This window comes from Mus caroli, unplaced genomic scaffold (genome assembly GCF_978045245.1).
Source record: "Mus caroli unplaced genomic scaffold, Mus_caroli_1 scaffold_22, whole genome shotgun sequence".
Taxonomy (NCBI): domain Eukaryota; kingdom Metazoa; phylum Chordata; class Mammalia; order Rodentia; family Muridae; genus Mus; species Mus caroli.
The window spans coordinates 9,906,583-9,914,897 of NW_028227277.1; positions in this window are offsets into that span (position 1 = coordinate 9,906,583).

Sequence of the window (8,315 nt, forward strand, 5' to 3'; positions counted from 1 at the left end):
AAATTGAGTACCACTAGTCCTGACTCTTTAAAAGCATGTGATTCAGGATCATCTGGAGGAACAATCTCCTTTACTCAATCTGATACTCCCGGAATACATCACCCAAAATTGTGAAAGTTAAACAGCTGCCTTACCATAGATTATAAGCAGGGCATGCTCTCATCTTAGAATTCTTGAAATTTATTTTATTTTATTTTATTTTTAGAATTTAAAGGGATTTTTTTTTTTTTTTTTTTTTTTTTAGAAATTTAGCATTCTCTTTAGGGTTTCAGGTTTTTATTTAGGGCTTTAAAGTTTTGTTGGTATGTTTTACATCGTTAAAGGGTTTTTTTGGATTTCAGTGTTTTGATGGGTTTTTAGCTTTTTCTTTTTAAAGGATTTTAGGTATTTTATGGTTTTAGTGTTTTTTGTGTCTTTTTAGTGTTCTTCAGTTTTTCAGATTTATAAGAATTTTCTTAGTGATTTAAGATTTTTTTGAAGTTTTTTTTTTTTTTTTTAAGAAATTTCATGGTGTTTTCTTGTTTGTATATGTTTTTTAAAGAATTTTATTGTGTTTTTAAATTTTGGGGATTTTTTTTGGAGCCTTAGGGTTTTTTCTTATAGTTTTACATTTTTTTTTTAGGGTTCTTGAGGTTTTGTAGAATTTTAGGTCTTTTTTAGGTTTTTAGAATGTTTTAGGATTTCTTAAGAGTTATTGTTTTGTTTTGTTTTTATGTTTTATATGTTTTTTTTTGTTGTTGTATTTTTGTTTGTTTGTTGTTTTTTCTTTTTTTTTTTTTTTTACAGCTTTAAGTTATTTGAGGGATTTTTGGTGTTTGTTTTAGTGTCTTTGTAGGGTTCTTGGGTTTATTCTGGTATTATAGATTTTTTTTTTTTTTTTTGAATTTAGGATTCTTTTTAGGATTTCAGTTTTTATATTTAGGTTATTAGGATTTTATACGTTTTTAAAAGTGTGTTTCAGAGATTTGGGGAGATTCAGGGTTTTGATGTATTTTAAGTGCTTTTAATATATTTTAGGAGGTTTTTTTTTAGGATTTTAGGGTTTTTGGGGGGGGTCTTTTTATCATTCTTGAGTTTTAAAAAAGAATTTTGGATTTTTGGTGATTTTTTTTAAAGCTTCATTTTTATTTTTGTTATTGTCTTTGTTTTTGTTTTTAATTTTATGGTTTTTAGGGATTTTTCAGGTTTTTTAAAAAAGATTTAAATGTTTTTTTTTTGTTGTTGTTGTTTAATTCTTTAATTTTTTTTTAGGGTGTCAGGGTTTTTTTTTTTTTTTCATTTTTAAATAATTTTAGGGTTTGGGCAGGTTATGGTCTTTTTTTTTTTAATAGTTATTTTTAGGGCTTCTTTTTAGGCTTTTATAATTTTTTTCACGGTTTAATTTTTTAGTTTTTTTCTGATTTTAGGGATTTTTATGTGTATTTTAAAAATGAGTTTAATTTTTAATTTTTTAGTTTTATAAGGATTTAGGAATTTTTTTAGGATTTTCATAAAAATCTTTAGGGTTATTTTGGGGTTTTGGGGGTCTTATGTATTTTTGAAGGTTGTTTTTTGATTTCTAGAGATTTTTTTTTTTTTAGATGTTTAAAGTTGCTTTGTTTGTTTGTTTGTTTGTTTGTTTTATTGTGTTTCACGGTTTATTTTACAGCTTTAGGGTGTTAGGTTTTATATTGTTATTTAAGATTTCTGGGTGTCTGTGTGTGTGTGTTAGGGGTTTTTTTTGGAATTTTAGGGAGTTTTTGGGGGGTTAGGTTTTTCTGAATTAAAGAATTTTTTTTAGAATTAGTGTTTTTTAGCATTATAGGTATTTGGTTTCTTTTTTTAAGATTTCAAGATTTGGGGGGGAAAATTCAGGGTGTTTTGAAAAAATTTTTAAGGAATTTTTTTAGGGTTCTAGAATTTTTTTTTAGAAATTTAGGGATTTTCAGGGTTGTAATTGTGTGTTTTTATTTTGTGTTTCTCTTGTTTTTGTCGTTAGTTTCATTTTAGGGATCAGGGTTTCCTGGTTTATTTTAGGGTTTAATGTACATTGTAATGTTTTTATATATATATTATATTTTATATATATATTATAAATATATATAAATAAATATATATTTATTTATTTAAAGGTTATTAATTATTGTTTTTGAGTATTGGTTTTGCGTTTCTGGTTCCGAAGATTTTATTTTATTTTATTTATTTATTTATTTATTTTATTTTATTTTTTTTTTTTTTAGAAATGTAGGTTTTTTTTTTTTTTTTTTTAGGGATTAGGGTTTACTTGTTTATTTTAGGGTTTTAGGTTCATTGTAATGTTTATATATGTATATATAACATAAATATATGTTTATTTGAAGGTTATAGTGTTTTGTTTTTGAGTATTGTTTTTGGGTTTTTGGGTCCTAAGTTTTTATTTTATTTTATTTTATTTTATTTTAGAAATTTAGGGTTTTTTTTTGTTTGTTTGTTTGTTTGTTTTTTTATTATTATTTTTTTTTTTAGTGTTTTAAAATCTCCTGCAAGTTTTTGTTTTGGTTTTTGTTTTGTTTTTTGTTTGTTTGTTTGTTTGGTTTTTTGGAATTTTTTTAGGACTTTAAAAAAAATTAGGGTTTTTTAATGTTTTTGAATTTTTAAAAAAAGACTTTAGGGTTATTTTTAGGGTTTTACGGATTTTTTAGAGTTTCAGGTTTTTTTCTTTTAGAGTTTTAGGGTTTTTTTAGATTTTTGAAAGTTTAAAAACAATAATTTAGTGTTTTTTGGCTTCTTATAGGGTATTTCTTTGTTCTTTGTTAAATTCCCCCTCGACCCCTTCCTATTCCCCGGGATGTATGCTTTAAAACCAGACACATCAGCCTAATAAATGGAGACTTAATAGGACCCTCTGCTTGGTTTCTAGCTTTTCTTCCCCTTCCAATTCCATTTCCTCCCAGGTTTGCAGTACCACTTGCACCCATGTATAACTGAACCCTATGGGACTGGATAAGGGGCACCTAATGTGAGGGCGAGTTTTGGATCTTATTTCCTTCCAGTGCAGGTTCCAGAGAAGTTTGTCCTGACCCCAAGAATTTAGAAGTAGTGAAGGACCCCTTCCACTGCTCATAGAAGAGAGAAAAGTCCTTGAATAGTTGATTCATCTCCGCTCCAGGAACTGGGAAACAAACTATCAAAGGAAGCAGCCTTTATAATTTGCTTAAAGATAGCTCTCATGGAAAGAGGAGTTAGAGTTAAAAAGTAAGATTTGATAAACTTTTTTGTTTGTTTTCATAGACCAGGCATGTCCATGTTTATTATAGTTGGAGCAGAGATACATTGTAAGAAATGGAGAAGAGTAGGTAGAGGACTAAATGAAATTTTGGCAAAGCAGGGCCCTGATGTGATGGTGTCCCTGAGAATTTATTTACTTATTGGTGTTTATTCCGTGATTTGGTATAAAATGCAGCTGATGATCCAGAGAAACAGCACCTTTTGTCAGTTGCAGAATATTGCCTCTATCCCTTGTCTCAGGAAGCTTTAGAGGGCTCCCTCCCTACTACAAAGCCTCCAAAAGCTGCAGACAGGTCTGAAGTCCCACAGGCTGCTCTTTATCCACATGTCCAGGTAACCACTTTGTCTGAGCAGCCCACCCTGGGCAATCCACCACTGATCAATCCAGTCTTTAAGAAATATTTGGCTTAAAGCCCTTTAATTTCAGAGGACTCAGACACTTTAGAGAAAGAGGTAGTTCTCCCAGTAAACTTGAGCTGCTGTCTTGCTTCAGACCCTCCCTGCAGTGCCCCTCCCTATCTGCTGCCTATTAGTGCTTCTGCACCATGGTGTCAGGTTTACAGGTTTCTATTCTCATTGCTGCTAAGGATAAGCTGGTGTCTCAGGTAGCAGGATTACAAGAAGGACTAAAGCTACAGCAGCAGTATCCTAGCCTTTCTAAAGAGCTAGCTTCACTCTAAAATTGCTTACAACAGACTATCCTGGTTCCTCCTCCAGCCGCAGTCTCAGGAGGCATAAAAAAGAAAGCTCAGTGAGCCATAAAAAACAAAACATTGGCTTTCCTTGTAATCACTCTCTCCAAGAGAACTTCTAGCTGTGACCTGCCCACTTCTATGGCGGAGGAGCAGCCCCCAGCCACCAGTGCCAAATCTCCTTCTGCAGAAATAGGGCCTTTAGAAGTGCCCCATGCCGATTTCTCTGTAGACACTAACAGCGAGGGTGGAGAAGATTATGAGAGTGATAATGAAGTAGAAATCAAGAAGAATTAACTGTCCCTATTCAACAGACAGAGCTTTGTAGGCTAAGTTTTAAAGACTTAAAAGAGCGTAACTCTGTGGTTAGAACTTATGGTCCATCTGCCCCTTATATGCTTTCGCTCCTAGAAGCGAAAGTAGTGATTGGATCAAAGATATTTAAACTGTGTTAACTCGAGGATAGTTTTCATCATGGAGGGTTGATTTCCTCAATAGGTGCCAGACCATTGCAGTAGCTAATCAGAAAAACCCTCTAGTGCCTGGACTGGCTGGACCTTGGAAAAGCTTTCTGGTCAAGAAAAATATTTGGCTAAGGCCAGGCAGAAATTGCCCAGTGGGTCTCTTGGCGCAAACTGCTAACACAGCATTGGGAACTTGGCATGCTATTCCTATGAAAGGTTCCATTATTTCCCCTTTAACTAAAATCATTCAAGGAACCCAAGAAGACTTTAGTGAATGTGTTAGTCATTTGCTTGAGGCTGCAAAAAGGACCTTAGGTCATGAGGATGTGAAAGAACCTAGTGGGGAAACCCCCACTCAACTCCCGATTCAGCGTGCACCCAAGAATCACAAATAGAACACAAAGACTTGATGTAACAACACGAGGTATTTTAATGGCGGAGCTCTGGGTCTAAACGCATCTCACACAGGAGACAGTGAATTAGACCACGAGGCTTGGAAGCTAGGGGTTTTTATAGAAAAAGAGTGGGGCTGGGGGAGGAATTGGCGCGGTTTCACATGATTGGTCCATTTAAACATCAGCAGCCTGAGGTCAGAGGGGTGGGAGATAGGGAGGCAATGGGCCTGCCCGGGCATGTCCTGGTCTGTTCTGCTATGTTCTCAGCCCCAGGTTTCAAAGCTCACAAACAACTCTTTGGGCTATTTGACATACATTACATGAATCACAGGTCTCAAGTTTTATTTTCTTTCATTCCACTCTTCTTCTGTTTAGACTAATTCTAATCATAGAATTTTAGAGATTGGTGTCCCCTAACTCTTCATTTACCTGAACTATATGTTGATATTGTCTCTGAAGAACCATGAGTTTTACTGTATCAATTCTACTCTGGATGAAAGCCATTCCTCTATTTATTATACAGGGGCCGAAAACTAAAGGTAAGCATATCATAAGGATTGGTCCAGCTACAGCGGAAATCAAAGAAGTTATCCAAGATGGTCATAATTCAAACCACATCTCAAACCACCCACTTTGAGCATTCCATTCCCGTTTCCTTCACTCTAATCTTTCAGTTTCTGCATAGAGTCTCTAACTCTTCCTGTATGATCTGCATAGAAGCAACACTCTTCTTTAAGGGCGGCACACAGTCCTCCTTTTAGGAACAACAAATCAAGGCCTCTCCTGTTCTACAAAACTACCTCAGACAGGGAGGTCAAAGATTTTTCTAAAGCATCAATGGACTTCTCTATTGCCATTAGGTCTTCATTGACAGCATCCCTCAAAGACTCAATTCCCTGTCTTCCTTCTATCAAAGCTGACACTTCTGTCCCCACTCCTACTGCCATACCTATTCCCATGAATGCAGCCAGGGTTAAAGTAATTGGTTCTCTTTTCGACCACAGGCCAGCATAGCTTTCTGCTAAACTGGATGCAGGGTGATAATATATGCGGGGTAACAGCTAGATCATGACACAAAAATCATGAGTTGAATTAAAAACCTTAGTTGATACACAGTGAGTAAGTCCTGTATTGCAAGCCCACCATCCAACCGGGGAAGATACAAGATAGTAATTAGCTTCCATTCTGGACACAGACTGAATTTGTCTGCATAGGTGTTTGTGAGTGGAAGGTGGGGTGCCTATACAGAGACCTGGACTCCTCACAGATACATCAGTCAGGGTCAGTTTTTGTCCTGTTCCCCAAGAGCAGGAAGTATGGCTGCTGATTCTGTTGAAATCTCCATTGAAGGCAATTTCTTCATAATAAGGTGGACCCGAGGACAGGGATAGCCAGCAGTCCTCAGTAGCCCTTGGATCAGTTCTATTAAGGGCATAAACGGCTCCTCTCACTAGGTTAAACATCCTCTGTCTTGTTGAAGGAATCTCAGTGGTAATAGTTAGAGGTACCTGAGGAGTGGGAGGGTGGGTGATAGCAGCCATACTAAGGGGGTCTGCAATCAATGGAGTACTCTGAGTAATAGTATGGGTGAAGGGTGTGGACTTGGTTGGGGGGCCTAAAGGATTGTACGGGGTCTCTATTTTTAATCTGATAGTGAACAATAATCCCTCATCATATCTTTCCTTGTAAATCCTAAGACCCCAGGTATACCCTTTTGTCCATCCCAGAGCTCTTTTCCCTGGTTCAGTAAAGGTGACATGGCGCGGATGGCACCAGTCAGTACACTCCTCTAGGTCAAATCCTCCAGGTACATAAGACGCTAGGGAATAGTTGGCTGTTACTCTAATATAGTCCCAGCTTGAGGAGGGCTTCCAGTGGGCTGTACCTGAAGTCTCCCAACCCCAGCTCTTGCAAAAGAAGTCAGCCTTACCTCCACATGTTGGATTAAGGGATTGACTTTGGTGGGGCTCGGGACAGACAAAGAAGGGATGGGTTCGAAGCATACTTCTATCCCTTTGGTTAGAGCAACCACCCCATGGGTCTCTCGAATGTTTTTCTACGTACGGACGGGGTGTTAAAGGTGCCCTCTGAATGTCAGAGTACCCCTCCAAGTCCCATCCAGTAGGGGCACCTATAGCCAACTTACAGATGTCAGGGAAAAGATCAGGCTACCAAGTCCACAGAGGGTGTACCTTGGCGATTGTCCATACAGCCCTACCCCCCTCATTGAGTACCTCCCATGTTTGTTGAACAGGACTGTTGGGGTTGAAGTCCTTTGGGATCGCTCCTACGAAGCAGGCACAACTTAAAAGGGTTAGTAGTCTTCTCCAAAGTCCACTCATCATGGCTGACTCCAGGGGGTGCTCTCTTGACGTGGGATGCATGGACCCAAGTGGGGATTCCTTCCACTTTGACCACGGTGGGCATTGTCAGTAGCACCAAGTAGGGTCCCTTCCACCTCGGATCTAGGTTTCCCATTTGGTGTCTCCTCACCAGGACTGCATTTCCTACTTCAAACTGGTGCAGCACCTGTGTGTTACCAGCAACATAGGTTTCTTTTAGCTGTTCCCAGACCTTTTTTCTTAATATTTCGAGAGCTTTTAATCGAGCCAAAATACTAGAAGAAGGAAAGAAAGACACATCCGGGCGATTCCTATCCCCTACAGTCATAAAAATGGGTGGGGACGCCCCATACATTAACTTAAATGGAGTTAGGTCAAGGGGTCCAGGTGTATTCCGAACCCTGAACAAGGCATAAGGGAGAACGGCTGTCCAATCACTTCCGCTGGATTCTAAGGCTATTTTATTCAGAGTCTTCTTTAGAGTTCTGTTCATCCTCTCTACCTGTCCTGAACTCTGGAGTCTGTATGCACAATGTATTTTCCAATTTGTCCCCAGTTGCCTGGCCAATCCCTGACTTACCTGGGAGACGAAGGCAGGTCCATTGTCTGACCCCATTACCTTAGGTATCCCAAAGCGGGGAAGGATTTCTTCAAGTATCTTCTTGACCACTACATTAGCCATTTCTTTCTTGGTGGGGAACGCTTCTACTTATCCCGAGAAGGTGTCTATAAAAACTAGGAGATATTTATTTCCATACCTAGTTGGTTTCACCTCAGTGAAATCAGTTTCCCAGTAGGCTCCAGGCCTGTCTACTCGCAGTTGTTTTCCTTCCTGGAGCTTACTAGACTCAGCATTGGTAAGTGCACAAGCAAGGAAGTTTTTTATTATCTCCTCCACAATTCTCTTTAATCCAGGAATGTAATAGGGGGACTTACTAACCAATTTTAGTATTTTTTTAGTTCCTAAATGAGTCAGATGGTCTATGTTAGCTAATTAATCTCGCCCCTCTTCTTCTGTGAGGGTTCTTTTATTTATTTCCTCAGCAGCAGGCTGTTGGGTTCTCATCACCAGTCATTGGCCCTTGGGCTGCTTTTTTAGCTTCTTAGTCTGCCATTTGATTTCCCTTTTCAACGGGCCCAGTTCCCTTCTGTTGTCCTGGGGAATGGATAATTGCC